Source organism: Protopterus annectens, chromosome 11.part0, assembly GCF_019279795.1.
Source record: "Protopterus annectens isolate FY-2018-M chromosome 11.part0, PAN1.0, whole genome shotgun sequence".
Classification (NCBI taxonomy): Eukaryota; Metazoa; Chordata; order Ceratodontiformes; family Protopteridae; genus Protopterus; species Protopterus annectens.
Genome location: NC_056745.1, coordinates 160,136,882 through 160,155,614, shown reverse-complemented (window position 1 = coordinate 160,155,614; position 18,733 = coordinate 160,136,882). Strand labels below are relative to the sequence as shown.

General features: G+C 43.7%; 1 protein-coding gene across 1 annotated transcript in view; it reads left to right on the top strand.

Moving 5' to 3' along the window:
- RAD51AP1 (RAD51 associated protein 1) overlaps positions 1-18,733 on the top strand; it is an 813,846-nt gene that overhangs the window by 579,989 nt on the left and 215,124 nt on the right. The window lies entirely within an intron of this gene.

Sequence of the window (18,733 nt, the reverse complement as noted above, 5' to 3'; positions counted from 1 at the left end):
CCAGTGGTTTAACCTCTCGATCTATGTATTTCTCCTTCTGCCTCTTCTTACAAGAGTATTACTCAAGGTAAGACAGAGAGAGACCAAGGGAAATCCTGATTGCCCCAGACTGGCCACACCAGCACTGGTACCCACTACTGTGCAGTCTTTTACCAGTGCCACCATGGCACCTACCCCAGATCCCAACCCTCCTCACTCAGCAGGAGGGACAGATCTTGCATCCGCAACTGCAAACACTGAACCTTGCAAGCCTGGCTTATTTCTTGAATTCTCCTCCAGTGGCCAGCCTAAGCAAGCAGGTGCTGAATGTCATTCTTGAAGCCAGAAGACCCAGTAACAAGGAAATCCTATGGTGACAAGTGGAAAAGGTATTGTTCCTGGATTCACTCTAAAGCGTGGACACAGCAATGCCCTTCTTATCTCTCATCCTGGATTAGCTAGCAAGCCTACTCCACAGAGGCAAATCCTTCTCTTCCATTAAGATCCATGCCTCTGCCATCTCTGCTCATTACAGCACTGAGCCACCTCTTTTCTCTTACCTTCTCATCAAACAGTTCCGGAGATGGGCTAACAACCTAAGGCCACCAAGGAGAGACTCCACCCCTGTTTGGGTCCTTACCTTTGTGCTAGAAAAGCTCACTTTACCCCTCTTGAGCCTGCAGCATCAGCAGAGTTAAAATTTCTCTCTTGCAAAACATCTGGCCATCACTTCAGCTGGAAGAGTGTCTGAGCTGCAAGCACTTATGGCTGTGGAACCCTTCATTATTTTTCATGCTGACAGGGTCTTCCTCAGGACTAACCCTACTTTTTATGCCTAAAGTGGTGTCCAGTGTGGCTCTCAGCTAATTTATCCATTTGCCACCCTTTTTCCCTAATCCTCAAAACAAAGGGGAAGGATCCTGCACTCTTTAGATGTGCACAGACAGCTCAGATTCTACCTTGATAGGACTAAGCCCTTCAGAAAATCTAACCAGTTACTAGTCAGCTTTGCACCAGAGGGCATGGCCATATCAAAACAAATCATGTCCAAATGGATAGCACACTGTATCCATTTCTGTTACAAACACCATGGGAAACCACCCCCTCTGGGGGTCAGAACGCATCCCACTAGGGCAACTTCAACCCCTACAGCATTCCTCAGGGGATTCCCTACCAGGGACATCCTGGAAGCTGCTATCTGGAGGTCTGTTCACACCTTCACCAGGCAATACCACCTGCCTATCTTTTCCAAATCCAGGGTGGGCTTTGCAACAGCAGTCCTGCAGGGCATACTAGCCAGCCCCAACTCTTCTTGACTGCCTCTATCCATTCTTCAGCTTTGGGAATCAACCCAAGTGTGATGACTGCAACAGTGAAACACGAAGAACATAGTACAGTTGTGTACACTTACCATAAATGTAAATGTTCAAGTGTATTCACTGTTGCAGTCCTGGTTTCCCACCCTCCAGCTCCCTTGTCTCTCTCTCTCTCTCCTTTTCTATCTCTGCTACTCCCCCTTACAGGGCTATTGGTATTTACTTTTTACTGGTGGTGTTTTTTTCCACCATAACTTAGCTCTCTATTTGGGGGGTTCCTGACATTTGGGGCAAGAAAAACTGATGTAATGGCGTCGGCTGCCTGTTTTTATACACATGACGACCTGACGTCAGTCCTGAAGCGACAGCAACTGACGCAGAAATACTAAGTCTCTGGCATTCGGGCTGACTGAGTGCTACCTGCAGGCAGATAACCCAAGTGTGATGACTGCAATAGTGAATGCACTCGAACATCTACATTTATGGTAAGTGTGCACAACTGTACTTTCTTCTTCCAACTAGCAGTTTACTATTCTGGTGTCGAATCACTAAATGTCGAACTGAAATGATCGACCTGTTGCATTTTCAAATGCCGATAAACAAAAAAAAAAAAAAACTAAAGGGTGTAGGTAGGGGAGCAAGCCCCCTACACCCCCCACTAATTAAATATACCAACTCCACGACCGCACTACATTGAGGTAAACGGAAATCTCCCCTTATGGAGATTTCCGTTTAGCCTTTTGATGTTTTTCCTTTCGGCATTCTCGATGTGACAATATCAAATTCGATATTGTCAGCATTCGAGATGCTGATAGGGACCCGGCCAGACCTACCCCCAAATCAATAGGCGAAGGCCCAACAGCAGGTTCTCTCTCTTCTCAGTATCAGGGCTATTTAACCTATCCCAGCAGAACAAAGGGGGCAAGGTTTTTATTCAAGACTTAGGACCTCTCTATTCTCAACACCTTTCTGATGGTTCCAAAATTCAAAATGCCAACTCTTCAACAGCTTCTTCCTATGCTAGCCAAGGATGCCTGGCTGGCAACCCTAGACTTAAAGGAAGCTTACCTGCACATCCCAATAAGAGGATCCTGCAGACAGTACCTATGTTTCAGGGTGGGCTCCATGCACTTTCAGTTCTCTGCACTCCCTTTTGGCTTATCTACTGCGCCCAGGGTGTTCACAAAGTGTCTAGCTCCAGCCATTGCATTTTGCAGGCAGAGAAATATTCAAATTTACCCATACTTGGATGATTGTCTGATTCAGGCAGAAAGCCAGGACTTGCTATTACAATACCTGACATTCGTAAAGAAACTTCTAACCTCACTGGCACACCATAAACGAAAATAAATCTCACCTAGTACCCTGCCAACAGATTGTAATCCTGGGAGCAAGCTTGAACACAACTTCCCAGTTGGCATTCCTCACTCTGGAGAAAGAAGTTTATTTGACAACCTACTTCAAACTATTGGCCACATAACCCCAGCTATCTGCAAGGAAAATACTGCAAGCTCTGGGGTTCATGACCTCTTGCATTCTACTAATTCCATATGCAAGACTGCATATGAGGAAACTCCAATGGTATCTAAAAAGCCTATGGTGTCAACATTCTTAGGACCTGGAAAAAATGATTTATATCATTCCTTGTGTGAAGACAGAGTTCCTTTGGTGGGCAGAGGCCTGCTACTACAGCAAGGAACTCCCTTTCACTCTAACCCCTGCCGCCCAAACCCTAACAACAGATGCGTCAGACTATGTATGGGGGGCTCACATGGCAGGGCAGTGCATTCAGGGCAAATGGAACATGAGACAGATGTAGCTGCATATCAATCAAAAAGAAATGTTAGCTGTACAGAATGCTCTGACAGCCTTCAAAGACCATATTCTTCCAGGACAACTATTGGTAAAGTCAGACAACACCACAGTTATGTGGTACATAAACAAGCAGGGGGAACCCACTCGTACCCGCTCTGAAGACTAGCCATGGCTCTGTGGAACACAGCCTTGAGCTACCACGTACACCTACGAGCACAATTCCTGCCAGGCAAACTAAATTCACTGGCAGGCGACTTAAGCAGAAATGTTATGGACACACACGAAAGGAAACTTGAACCCAAAATATTCAACCTTGATGAACAAGTGGGAGACTCCACAGGTAGACCTGTTTGCCTCCCCTCAGAACTACCAATTGAAAAAATTCTGCACAAAAACTCCCCACAGTCAAGCTTGGAAAGTGGATGTCCTGTCCTTTACCTAGGAAAGCCTTTTGGTTTATGCCGATCCCCCTCTGCCTGTCCTCTTGAAGGTTCTACTAAAGATCAAACAGGACAAGCCAAGGACAATACTTATTGCACCAGACTGGCCCCGCCAGCACTTCTACTCCCTCTTGTGCAGTATGACACTGTTACAACCATGGCACCTGCCTCAGACCCCTTCCCTGCTGTCCCAGCAGGCGGGCCAGATTCTGCACCCTCAGATTCAAGCCCTGAACCTTATACAGCCTGGCTAATTCCTTGATCTCTCCTCTAGCATCCCTCAGTAAGCAGGTGCTGGATGTCATTCTGGAAGCAAGGAGGCCTAATGCTAGAAAATCCTATGCTGAAAAGTGGAAAAGATACTGTTCCTGGAGCCAGGCTCCGGGGATGGGCACAACAGTGCCCAGCTTACCTCATATTCTACAGTACTTAACAGAAATGCTCCACAAGGGCCTATCCTTTTCGTCAATTAAAATTCATGCCTCTGCCATTTCAGAACATTATAATACTGAGCCCACCCCTCTTCTCTCACTCCTTGTTAAAACAATTCCTTAGAGGGGCCAAAAATTTAAGACTCCCCAGGAGAGCTCCCACTCCAGCCTGGGGCCTTAACTGTGTATTGGAAAAGCTCACTCTTCCCCCCTTTGAGCCAGCTGCAACAGCAGAGTTGAAATTCCTTTCTTGGAAAACAGCCTTCCTTGTAGCCATCACTTCAGCAAGAAGAGTGTCTGAATTACAGGCCCTCATGGCAGTGGAATCCATCATTATCTTCCATGCGGACAGGGTTTCCTTCAGGACTAATCCTTCCTTTATGCCCAAGGTGGTGTCTAGCGTGGCCCTAAATGAGTGCATTCATTTGCCTATCTTTTTCCCTAATCCACAAAACAAAGGGGAACGAATACTGCACTCTCTGGATGTGCACAGACAGCTTAGATTCTATTTGGACAGGACTAAGCCTCTCAGAAAATCTGAACAGCTGCTAGTTGGCTTTGCTGCAGGGGCAGAGGGGAAGGCCATTTCAAAGCAAACCATTTTCAAATGGATAGCCCATTGCATTCATGTCGGCTACAAGCACTATGGAAAACCTACCCCACAGGGGATAAGATCACATTCCACCAGGGCTGCATCTACCTCTGCAGGATTTCTCAAAGGAGTCCCTACCAGGGACATCCTAGAAGCTGCTACCTGGAGCTCTGTACATACCTTCACCAATCACTATCACATGCCTATCTTTTCTAAATCCAGAGCTGGATTTACCACTGCAGTCTTGCAGGGCTTAATATCTGGCCCTAATGCTCTTTAACTTCCTCCTCCTTTCCTTAGCTTTGGGAATCAACCCAAACGTGATGACTGCAGTAGTGAAACACGAAGAACACAGTACAGTTGTGTACACTTACCATAAATGTAGATGTTCGAGTGTATTCACTGTTGCATTCCTGGTTACCCTCCCTCCAGCCCCCTGACTTCTCTTGGCTCTATCTTTCCTTCTTGTTGGTATATTTAGTTTTTCTTGTGCATTTGCTTTTTGATGGGGGTGTACCATACCATATAATTGCTTCCTATTGTGGGGGCACCTGACATCTGGGGCAAGAAAAAATGATGTAATGGAGTCGGCTGCATGTTTTATACCCCTGACGACCTGTCGTCAGGGAAGAAGCAACAGCATCCGAAGCAAAAATCCAAAGACTCTGGTATTTGGGCCGGCTGAAGGCTTACCTGCAGGCAGATAAACCAAATGTGATGACTGCAACAGTGAATACACTCGAACATCTACATGTATGGTAAGTGTACACAACTGTACTTTGTCAGAATGCTGTGCCCATCCCTGGAGAAGCTGCTCCTGCAATTAACAACTCTGTTTGCCCCATTTTCCTGTCAACAAGAAAAATTAAACTACACGTGTATGATCCTGCTCACATTTCTCTGGTCAAGAGCAGTTCAGTGGATCTGGCTTAGGGTCTAATTCAGACTATTGATCCTTCTTATAAGGTCGTTTCTAGTAAAAGATGCCTCTTTACCTTAAGAAATTCAAGATTCTGACTCTGGTCAGGAAGACAAAGGGACAGATGCAGGGTTTTTGCCTCAGACTTCTGATTCAGATTGAGAGGAGAGCACAGTATCTGATTCTCCCTGTAGGGGATTCTGTTTCTGTGAGACTACTTCCTGAATGTGCCAGTGTTTTCAGTGGAAGAATATTGAGGTTTCTCATTCCCTCAGAAAATACTATGAGCTGTTACAAATGGAATTTGCAGAACCTTCACCGATTTCTCCAGTACTGTCAGCATTAGAAAATATGTGTCACTGCCTGCAGATCTCCTGATAGTCAGCCTGCTGCCCCCAAAAAGGCAGATAGATTGTATAATACAAAGATGTCCTTCAAGGATGCAACTGCAGTCCTGACATATGGGTTGTCCTGCCTCAGGCAGCCCTTCGGTCGGCTGGATTCCAAAGTCTGGGTCCGGCGTCGGCTGATGTCACCCTCTCCCCGACGTCAGAGCGCCTGGGGTATAAAAGCGTCAGCTGACGCCATCTTCTTCAGTCTTTCTTGCCGCGCGGCGCCCGAAGCAGAAGCAGTTCGCAAGTGCCAGTCGGCCAGCTCCTGTGTTTTCAGCTACTGAAGACTTCAAAAAAGCTAAGTACCCCGTTGGGGACCTTTTCTTGCCTCAGCCGATGTCAGATAAAACTGAAAAAGTTAATAATTGTTTAACTTGTGGGAAACAAATACCTCATAAGGATTTCCACTCTTACAGCTTACCCTGCCTAGGCCCAGAACACAACGTCTCAACCTGTGCAGTTTGTGCTTCTTTCAATAGACGCACTCTTAGGTGTCGGTCAGAGTTTGCACAGGATTATTTTGGGGAAAATTTCTGTTATATCATGCCATCGGAGCTTCCGACAGCACATTTACCTAAAAAAACGGAAGGATAAGGACCGACACCCGCGGTCTCGGCCGACACCACGCTTAGGCCTACCGCGAGTGTCTCGGTCTCTTCTGAGCCGGTTTCACAACCGCTACAGACTGACGACACTGCCCCACCGGTTACTCCGGTACTGGAGGCCAGCTTGGTGCCAGTTCCTGTTCTCCCCTCTGAAACCGTAGCCCATTAAGGCCTACACACGTGCTAAGGCTGCCAAACAGGCTAAGTCTCTCCCTCCAAGATTTGTTTCTCTGGGATCCACTTCTGGTTCTCAAATTTTAAGTTTAGCTGAAGACCTTATTTCTTTAATTAGGGGTTCTCAGCCTCATCCAGAAAGAGGCTTTCAGCCGCCTTCTGACAAGAGGCCCAGGGTTGAGCAGGTAGATACCCAGTCCTCCGATGAGGCCTCAGGTGATTCTGCACATTCAGACTACCAGGAGGAGGCATTCCCGGCCTACGAGGATTCTGATGCGGAGGAATCCATTCCCTCTGCTTCTCCTCCTGAGGAGTTTTCCTTTGGGGAAACGCTTCATTCCATGAGGGAACACTTCAAATGGCAAGGCCAAGAATACTCTGATTCTAGGAAAAGGTTAAGGGAATTTTTAAAGCTATCCCTCCCCCTGCTCCTGTCAAGCCAGACAGGTACTACAGGGTCCCAGACGCTCATCAATTTCTGTACAAGGGCCATACTGCTGACCCTGAATCTATTTCTCAGGGGCCTAAAGGGGTTTCCTCCACTACTGCTAAGAATCCCCTTCCTTCGGAAAGAGATTCTAGGGCTTTAGAAAGGTGGGGCAAGAAAGTATATACTTCTTCCACCCTTTCTATGCGAGCATTAAATTGTCAATTTCATATGATTCAGTATCAGGAATACATGTTGGACGACTTGCAAAAGAAATTGGCTTCCCCTGAACCATTAGATAGAAAGGGGTTACATGAATTGGTTCATAATACACAGCAGGTTAACAACCATTTCCTTCAGTGTGGATATGATGCATTGGAAGCTTCATGTAGAGCAGCAATGACAGGTGCGGTCATACGCAGACATGCTTGGTTAAAGGAACAAACATTGCCAGACCATGTGAAAATTAAGCTTTTGGACGCACCACTAGAGAAACATAAGCTATTTGGTGCTACTGCACAAGAGGTTTTAAGGAAAATAGAGGAAAAGGCAAAATCAGTGCAAACAGTCAAAGATTTCCTCCAGGTACAGCCTCCAAGATTCAGCAGGAATTGGCCTTCTAAGCATTGGTCCTTTCCAGACACAGACAAATTTCAAAGAGGCAAAAACAGACGTGGCAGAGGTAGAGGGCAAACTCGAGGCTCCTACAGAGGACGTCAGTGGCAGTCTCCGAACCACAGAGGTGGGCAGGACCTTCCACTGCTCCACAGGGACAATCTCAATGACTTGACTCTAACTCTGCCATCCAGGGCTCAATTAGAAGCACCTTTGGGCAGAAAATTATCTTTATTCTCACAAAATTGGCACAAAATTACAATGGACAAATGGATGCTGGACATAATAGACAAATGATACAGATTCCATTTTCATACACTACCAACAAGACAGAGCAAGCCAAACCTGCCACCAAACCAAAGGGCAGAGGCTCTCAAACAAATAACAAACCTACTTCAAATAAGAGCAATAGAAAAGGTTCCTTCTGCAGAACAAGTCCAAGGATTTTATTCAAGACTGTTCCTTGTTCCAAGAAAAGAAAGCCAATGGAGACCCATTCTGGACTTGTCCGCACTGAATACTTACCTTATTGTGCCAAAATTCAAAATGCTGACTTTGCAGCAACTCCTTCCCATGCTGGGCAAGGGGTCTTGGCTGGTAACTCTGGACCTCAAGGAGGCATACCTGCATGTCCCAGTCAGACAAAGTTGCAGAAGATACCTCAGATTTCTTGCAGGCTCAGAGCATTATCAATTATCAGCATTGCCTTTTGGCTTATCTACTGCACCCAGAGTGTTCACGAAATGCCTGGCATCAGTAATTGCACATTGACGACTTCAGGGGATACAAATATACCCTTACCTGGACAACTGCCTTATACAAGCGGACAGCCAACAAGCCTTGTTAAAAAACTTGGACTATGTCATTCACCTACTGCAGGCCTTGGGATACACAGTCAATATTCAAAAATCAAGTCTCGTACCATCCCAACAAATACCTTTCCTGGGTGCCACACTGAACACAAACACCCAGATGGTGTTTCTGACAAAAGAAAAACAAAAACAATTACCAGAATACTTCAGAAAATTGGCAACTCACACCCAGATGACTGCAAGGAAAATCCTGCAGGCCCTGGGTTTCATGGCATCTTGCATTCTTCTGATTCCACATGCAAGGCTGCATATGAGGAAACTACAATGGTATCTAAAAAGTCTATGGTCTCAGCACAGCCACAGCCTGGAAGCATTGATCCCACTCATTCCATGCCTTCAAAAGGAATTTCTGTGGTGGGCTCAAGCAAGCCAGATAAACAAAGGTCTGCCTTTCAGCAAGCCTCATACAAGTCAAACCATTACAACAGACGCCTCAGACCATGGATGGGGGGCGCACATGGAGGGAAGATGCATTCAAGGACAATGGACACAAAAAGAAAAGCACCTGCACATCAACCAAAAAGAAATGCTGGCAGTGATACATGCAATCAAGGCCTTCGGAAAATTCATGCATCAGGGCCATCTACTACTAAAGACAGACAATACCACAGTTATGTGGTACGTAAACAAGCAAGGAGGTACCCATTCCTACTCTCTTTGCAGACTGGCAATGAATCTCTGGGACATTTCCCAACAATTGAAAATAGAGCTACAATCCCAGTTTGTACCAGGGAAGGACAATGTTCTGGCGGACAGCCTAAGCAGAAACATCATGGATCCACACGAATGGATGTTGCATCCAGACATTTTCTTACAAATAACTCAAGCATGGGGAAGGCCGGACATAGATCTTTTTGCCTCCCACCTCAATCACCATCTGAAAAGGTTTTGCATAAGGACATACCATCCTCAAGCATGGAAGGTGGACGCTCTCTCCTTCAGTTGGAACTCTCTAACACTATATGCCTTACCACCTCTTCCTTTGATGACCAAGGTGTTACTAAAGATCAAGACGGAGCAACCGAAAGCCATACTGATAGCTCCAGACTGGCCAAGACAACACTGGTACCCACTGCTACGGAGCTTGACACACACCAATCCGTGGCCCCTTCCTCAATGGCCACTTCTTCTGACACAGCACAATTACAGGACACTACACCCCAGCTTGAAAACATTGAAGCTGACAGCTTGGAAGATTCCATGACTATTCCCCAGGATACACTTTCCAAAAGGGTAAAAGATATCATCCTGGAGGCGCGCAGACCTTCCACTAGAAAAGCATACTCAGCAAAATGGAAGAGATTTCTTATCTGGAACAGCAAAAAGGGTCAAGACCCATCAGTGATGAGCATTCCACAGATCTTAGAATATTTGGCTGAAATGCTCCTCAACGGCCTTTCATATTCTTCCATAAAAATACATGCTTTAGCAATATCTGCCAAATATAACACTGATCCGCCTGTATTTCCTCACCCATTGCTAAGACAGTTTCTAAGAGGTATAAAGAACATCAACCCTCCAAGGAAACCACCAGTGCCTGCATGGGACCTCAACTTCATGCTGGAAAAATTAACTCTTCCTCCCTTTGAACCAGCAGCATCTTCAGAGTTGCAATTTCTGTCTTGGAAGACAGCTTTCCTTCTGGCAGTAACCTCAGCAAGAAGAGTCTGAGCTACAGGCCCTTATGGCAATACAACCATTTCTCATTTTTCATCAGGACAGAGTTTCTTTGAGAACCAATCCGTCATTCATGCCAAAGGTGGTATCCAGAGTGTCCCTGAATCAAGCTATTCACCTGCCTACCTTCTTTCCCAAACCTCAAAATAAAGGAGAGAGACTTCTGCACACCTTGGACATACACAGACAGTTGCGCTACTGCTTGGACAGAACAAAGCCCTTCAGAAAAACTGACCAGCTTTTTGTAGCTTATGCTGCTGGATTGCAGGGAAAAGCAATTTCCAAACAGACAATTTCTAAATGGATTGGAAATTGCATTCGATTCTGCTACTCTTTTCATGGAAAAACTGTGCCAGCTGACATCAGGCCACATTCCACCAGAGCTACAGCCACCTCCACAGCTTTTTTAAGATGAGTGGCAACAAAGGACATTTTAGAAGCTGCTACATGGAGCTCCGTGCATACATTTTCCAAACATTACAACCTGCCTTTATATTCCAGATCCAGAGCAGGATTTGCTTCTGCAGTCCTGCAGGGCATTTTAGCTTCACCATCCTTGTCTTAGTGCCTACCACCCCCAGGTTGGCTATGGTATTCAACCCATATGTCAGGACTGCAGTTGCATCCTTGAAGGACATAGTACAGTTTTGTACCTACCATAAATGTAGATGTCCGATAGGTATGCAGTCAGGTTTTCCCTCCCACCTACCCCTCTGTGGTATTCTTTTGGGTTTATACCCCTCATTTTAGCTACCTGGGGTAATCTTTTATGGTGTATTTGTTTTTTATGTTGTTGTACTTGTCTGGAATTTTTTCTCTATTTCCAAAATTTAGCCTTCCTTAGAGGGCACCTGGCATCTGGGGCAAGAAACACTGAAGAAGATGGCGTCGGCTGACGCTTTTATACCCCAGGCGCTCTGACGTCGGGGAGAGGGCGACATCAGCCGACGCCGGACCCAAACTTTGGAATCCGGCCGACCGAAGGGCTGCCTCTGAGGCAGGACAACCCATATGTCAGGACTGCAGTTGCATACCTATCGGACATCTACATTTATGGTAGGTACAAAACTGTACTTTCTTTAATCTTTTAAGATTTGTACACTCATTTCAGTTCTGACCCAGCCGCTACTGCTTTAGTTAATCCTACTGCTGCTAAACATTTAATTAATTCCAGTCTTACACGTTCTAACAAAGATGGGACAATAATTTATAACAATGGGGAAAAGGTGTATGTCTCTGTATCTTTGATTTTCAGAATGTTGAACTGACAGGCTTGTATGTTACTTTTTTTTCTGATTAATTGTGAGAGTATGATGAATGTTTTGAATGCAGTTTCTTCTTGTGAGGAAAAATATGCTTTAAATGGTTTAATTTATTTCATCATGCAGGTCACAACTCATTGTTTAAAGTTGGTGTGCGACTCAGTTGATACTTCTTCCAGGGCTATGACCACAGGTACTATTTTGAGGAGGTTTGCCTGGTTACATTCTCAGAAGCTCCCAGATGTGAAAAACAAGATTTAAAATTCTCCTTGAGATAAGGATTTATTTTTTATCCCTTTGCTGCTGAATTTATCAAAAAGTATGATATGAGGAGTAAGCTAATGCAGGGAATCTCTAAGATTTTTCAGCCATACGTTTTCAAAATTTCTTACGGATTATTTTACTTTTCATCCAATTTTGGCAGGAAACAAAATAAATAGTCTGGTAAACAGCATGTAAAAAGAAATGGCAAGTGGGTTCCAAAAAAAAAACAGGAACTTCCCAAAACAAAGGACAGTCCAACAAGCCAGAATGACGGTTTAAGGGACCATTTAACCCCCTCCCACTTTTCTTTCTAAAAAGTCTGAATCTCCGCTTCTCACTTTGGCAACAGATATATTCAGACAAATGGATTCTAACTATCATTCATGAAGGTTACTTATGGCAGTGGGAGGAAATTCCTGCTTTACTGGGAGTAATTCCTCATTCACCAGACCAGACTCCTTTATTTTTCCTTGTTCTTCAACATATGTTGTCTCATGGAGTAATAGTCAGTTCCTCCTTCCCAGTTTGAGAAAGGTTTTTATTCAGTGATGTTATTATTGCCAAGGAAAGAAAACATTTGAAGACCAATTCTAGATCTTTTTTTTTACTAAACCAATTTGTAATAGTGTCCAAGTTCAAACTGCTGTTACTTGACATCCTCTTTTTCAATTCTTCCTTATTTAAGTTTCCTGGTGACACCAGATTTAAAAGATGCTTATCATCTCATCCCTATTTATCCAGTTCTCAGGTATTTCTAAAGCTTTAGTGTGTCTGGATCACAGTGTCAGTTCTCTATCTTCCTCTTTGGACTATCGTCTACACCAGGAGTGTTCGCAAAAGGTTTAGCTTCAGTTATAGCTCATTGCAGACTACAGGGTAGCCACATGTTTGCACATTTAGATGACTTGCTTATGTTTTTAGGCCTTTTCAGAGTGTTAAAAATATCTCATTTGGTTGAGAGATCTCTTAAGCTGGGCTTCCAGAAGAGCATTCAAAAGTCTTTTGATTCCAGCATGCAAGATTGTGTTCCTGGGGTGTCTGCTAGACACTCTCAGTTCAAAGAGCTTTTATTCCACAAGGGAAAAATAGATCTGTATATAGCTCTATGCCTAGGGTTTTCTTTTCAAACTTTGGTCACTGCAAGTGAATACCTGTGGATTTTGGGTCTTATGGCATCTTTGATTATCATGATACCCCTGGCAAGACTCCACGTGAGAAAGATATAATGTTCCCAGCACCAACACCCATAATCTTTTCAAATCCCAGTTATGGGGTTTGTCAGACGAGAACTATCTTGGTGGAGAAGGCAAATATCCCTAAATGCAGGTTTCCCCCTTACTCCTAAATCAAGATTCATTTATTGCCATAGACAAACTAACAACTTACAAATTATAACTACTTGTTTTCCTTCTGTGGATTTAACTAATCTTCTTACTCATCTCTTGTTTTGAGATTTATTGTCTCATTAAATGTCACCACAGAGTGTTATCTTATCTGCTGAATGAACACATACTCTAATGTAACATGCCAAACTTTGATTTTTATAGCCTGTCAATGATCCTGTTCTTCTATTTCACTCTCTCTTTCTGTCTCTTTCTCGCTCTCCCATGTGTGCGCACACACAACATACTGTCTGTGTAGTCCAGTTTGCATTTTTCCACCAACAAATCCATGAAGCCGCTACTTCAGAATTCAAATAAAACAAAACAGCTGGTAGGAAAACAAAAAAAACTTTTAATAAAATGTTTTAAAACCATAAAATAAAATAATACAATCAATACTACAAACTCTTTATATAACGCATAACCATATGACTCAATTAACTGCTTTATTTTAACCCTTTGTTTTTCAGATAGGCTATAAAATATTCTCTGTTATTTAACCCAGGTGGATAACAAGCATTCAACCTCACTTGCCATTGATCATCTTTCAACCAGATAGGTTCAGTGCAAACTCCCCCCCCCCTTCCCCCCCAAGGCCCTTGCAGTATCCCAGATATTTGTCCTGCACCTCACATCTCCATAGATCAAATGTTACAGGCCCTATCCAAGGCAAAAACACAGCTTCCATGGGACCTGATAGTATCCCAGGATGTATTCTGCACCATCTCCAGCAAGAACTGGCTTCGCCATTGAGCACCCGATTCAACCACAGCCTAAGAACTGACTTCATTCCAGCAGAGTGGAGAACTGCCATTGTCATCCCCTTTCACAAAGGTGGTGCCACTACAGACCCTGGAAACTATTGCCCCATTAGCTTAACAAGTCTGATCTGTAAAGCCATGGAGCATATTATTATGGATCTCATAAACAAGGACATAGGCAATCTCCAAGTACACGACCCCACCCAGTTTGGATTCGTCAAGGGCAGATCTTGCCTGTTGAACCTGTTTGACTTCTTTGAGACTGTCACCAAGGCCCTGGATGAGGGAAAGTCAGTACATACAGCTTACCTTGACTTGCCCAAGGCCTTTGACACAATCCCCCACTTGGGCATCATTGAAAAGCTAACACAACTTGGCGTAAATCCCTATCTCATCAGGTGGGTGGCCAGCTGGCTCACCGACAGGACCCTCAAAGTCAAAATAGGCCCTCCACCTCTGATAGCAGACCTGTCACTAATGGAGTTCCCCAGGGATCTGCCCTGGGACCCCTACTGTTTGGCATCTGTTTCTTGGAGTTACAGGCAAAGGCAAAAGGCCGGTGGCTGACCAAGTTTGCCGATGACTGTAAGTTGGGTGCTGTCATTGACACCCCAAATGATGTTAACATACCACAGGAGGGTCTCACAGCAACTAATGACTAGATCCAAAGTCATGGCCTCGAGCTAAATGCAAAAAAATATCATCATACCATTTGGCTAAGCACACAACCTGTGGTGAAAGACTTGGGCAGTCAGGTTGATAACCTCACATTCAACCATCATGTAGTGGCAGTGGTCAGAAAAGCCTTTTACTTGGTTCATCTCATAAGTAAAGGGACTGCATCCAGAGAAAAGTAGGTTATCACCTCTCTGTACTCCTCCCTCAATAAACCAATAATTGAGTATAATGCCCCGTTTGGGATGTACCTCTCCAAACATTTGCATCAACTGGAAAGCCCACTGAAATACCTCACAAAGAGAATCCATGGCTTCCCACACCTGTCTTATGCAGACAGGCTCAAATCACTATCACTCTACTCAGTGTCGTACAGATTGCTCAGTGGTGATCTTTGTCTCACCTACAAGACAATCTCAGACCCTGCCCTACTAGAGATGCTCCATATCCATAAGTCTAACTCCTCACGTACTACCCGCTCAAAAGGCCTGAACCTAATATGTGACATTAACAAAACTTGCTGGAGAGACAGGTTTGTCTCCTTTCTGGAATACACTTCCCATACATGTCAAACAGAGCACCTCACTGGCCCTCTTCAAGTGCAACCTTGATGAGTGGATGGGTAAGCACTAATTCTGCCCAGAGTTCTACATGTGTCCCTCATTGACAGGTGCTGACTGAGGTTTATTTTTGGGATAAACTCTTGGCTAGGCTTATAAGGGCCCCAGGACCATTAGCTTAGTAACCTCCTATGAACCTATGAATTCTTCTTCAGCACTAAACTTATTACGATATCTAGCAACATGGTCTAATACAATAAATTTGAAGTCCACTTTACTTTTTTTTTTAAACTGTAGTGCTTGCTTAAAGTATTTTTTGTCATTCACAGCTTGGATAGCATATTTATGTTCATAGATTCTCTTGTATAGCTCTCTTGTTGTTTGTCCTGTATAAAATGACATGCAGGGCATACACACAGCTAAATACTTGGCAGACTTAGATTTGCAAATGTCCTTATCTCTAATTTTGACAATAATATTATTGATAGTTATTTATTCAATATCAGTATACAGATAATTGCAAACATTGCATTTCTGCCATTTGAATACATCTCTTTTCATATTCCTTATTTCAGGTATAGGCAGATTTCCCTGAAAATAATTTTAAAACTTTTCCCTCTTTTCTGTAAACATGGGAATTTCACCTACAGCTTTAGCTAGTTCTGAATTGCAGTTTATACGTTTCTTGGTTTCCCATGCATCAACACTATTGGTTACTTAATTTCACCTTTTTGCACTTTCTTTCTTATTACTTCCTTGTTTTCTGTAGTTGTATACTTCCGAAAATTTCTGCTCTACCAATTCAATTGGAAATTCTCTGTTTATAAATATGCTGCATAGACTAACACCTTCTTGTAAAAAAATCTTCTTTTTTGTAAACTACTGGCTCTCATTGTTGCCTCACAGTTAGACGTTGCACGTTTATTCTCAGAGCATCTTCTGTGTGTCGACATGCGTGAATGGGCATTCCTTCCTTGAAGGTTGTGCATTAGGTCCGGCAAGCCACCACGTAAAAATCTACTGCCAATCATTAGCGGACCGGAGTTCCGCTGTGGCGACCCCTAACCGGGAAAAGCCGAAAGACAGTTTATTGGCTCTCATTAACTGCCCTTTTACTATATTACATTTAGTTTTATTGTGGTGCATGCTTAAATAGTCTAGATAAGCATTATTCTGAATTTCTTTCTTATAGATTTTAGTAATAAGTCGCCCATTTTCTCTGAGCACCGTCATATAAAGAAAATTAATAATACTCTCACTGTATTCTATAGTGTATTCTAAAAACAAACTGACACTATTAATATACCTATGGGAGTCATTTAGTTCTTCACCACTTCCCCTCAAACCAAAAACACGTCATCAATAAAGCGTTTTTATACGAGAATGTTCTGGATGTATCTGCTATCAAAAATGCTTACTTTCTCTCAGCCATGCATAAAAATATTTGCATAATTTGGTGCCATGGCTGCACCCATGGCCACCCATTGGTCTGACAGTACATTTTATTATTGAATTCAAAAATAGTTGTAACTTAAAATAACAATAGCTTCCATAATTAGTTGTAATGTAAGCCAATCATCGAGCATAATGCCCCATTTGGCACGTGCCTCACTAGATAAATGGAACAGCTGGAAAGGCCACAAAAGTAACTCACGAAGAGGATGCTAGGCCTTAAACACATGTCCTACATGGAGAGACTCAAAAACCTCCAGCTATTCTCTGTCTCATATCGTCTACTAAGAGGTGATCTCTGCTTGACCTACAAAGCCATGTATGACCCAGCTCTGTTAGAAACGCTACATCTAAAGAAATCCCAATCCCTCCGCACCACACACTCCAGGGACCTCAACCTCATTAACACAATCAACAGAACATGCTGGAGGGACAGGTTCATAACCCAGAGACTGCCCATGTTCTGGAATAGACTTCCTATACATATCAAGCAGAGCACTTCAATGGCCCTCTTCAAGAGAAATCTTGATGAGTGGATGGGAAATAGAAAGTTCACCCTGGGGATCACTCCAGTGGCTCTACTTGATAGAGGCACTGGGAACTAATGTCGGACAGCATGATGCCAGGGCACTTCTATGGGCTAGGCATGTAAAGGCTCCAGGGCCATTAGCCTAGTACGCACCTATGAACCTCTAATGAACAAGTTTATCCAGAAAGCCAGACAATGCAAAGCCAGGGTGAACCTCATTGCTCCCTTCTGGCCCAGACAAACTTGATTCCTCTTCCTGTGGCCTCTACTAGTACATCCCCATGGATGTTGGATCATTATCCTCTTCAGTCTCACCCGTCTGGATTACCTCCTCCAGACCAGATTTCCATGAAACTAACCTGGTTTTGACCATAGCCGAGACGCCAGACTTCCCACAACAGTAGTCAAGATCATATCCACTTCTCAGAAACAGGCCATGAAAAGGTATACCATAGCAAATGAAAAAGATTTTCTATTTGGGCATTTTGTAAAGGCTATGACCCTTTCTCAGCCCTTCTTCTGTCCATCTTAGAATTTTTATTGGAACTTTTTAACAAAGGTTCCAGTTGTTCTACCATCAAAGTTCAAATGGCAGCTATCTCCAACTTCCACAGATACCACAATGATTTCTCTGTTTTTCCCCTAAAGGTTTCAAAAGACTTTTTGAGTGGAACCTTTATTTTATGGCCTCCCATCAGGGTCCATTTCCTCCATGGGACAGTACCATAATGCTACAACTACAAGTACAGCTATAACTCTACTGTTACCACCATTTGAACCTGCAGTCACAGCAGATACTACATTTCTGACCTGGAAAACAATTTTTTCTGGTAGCAGTTACATCAACTAGATGAATTTCAGAGTTGCAGGCACTTTCTTGTAAATCTCCCTATATAGTTTTTCACAAGGAAAAGGTTTCTCTTAGAAGTAATGTGTCCTAGTTCAAAAGGTGGTATCCAAATCAAACCTAAATCAGTCCATATATTTACTGGTATTTTTCTTCAGATACTCTCACACGAGTAAATACCTGATGTTATGTTGTCCTATGTCGCCGTAATTCTTGCTGGTTGGGTTTGGAGCCATTCTCAGCCTTGACTCGGCTGAATATTAAAGCTCGAGAGCTTCCACTGGCTCGAGGCTAACCCCCTATCCCACAATGCTCTGTGCCAAATCTCCAGATCTCATTTATCGCTCAAGCATCAAGGTTGTTGTCTGGCTGGCTTGTTGGCTAAGTGGACTAAATTTATATTTTTTCACTGTTGTTTCCTTGTTTTTTCCTCTCGCTTTACTTTAACAGTTATTGTGAGTCTGCATTAGGTCTTCTCACTTTTCTCTACTAGTTTAGAGAGCAGTGTTTAAGTTAGACAGCTCTCATGGCCCGTTTGAGTTAGAGGGCCGCTCTCCCTATCCCTTTCTTTACTGTGTGTTACTTAGTGAGAATCTCTGCTAAATGTGTCTCTTTTTTTCCTGTCATAACCCTAGAGAGCACCATTTAAGTTAGAGGGCTCTTGCAGCTCGTTTGACTTAGAGGGCCGCTCCCTTCCCTCCTTTCTTCTGTTTAAAAAAAAAGTTCTTTCCTATAAGATAGATTTTG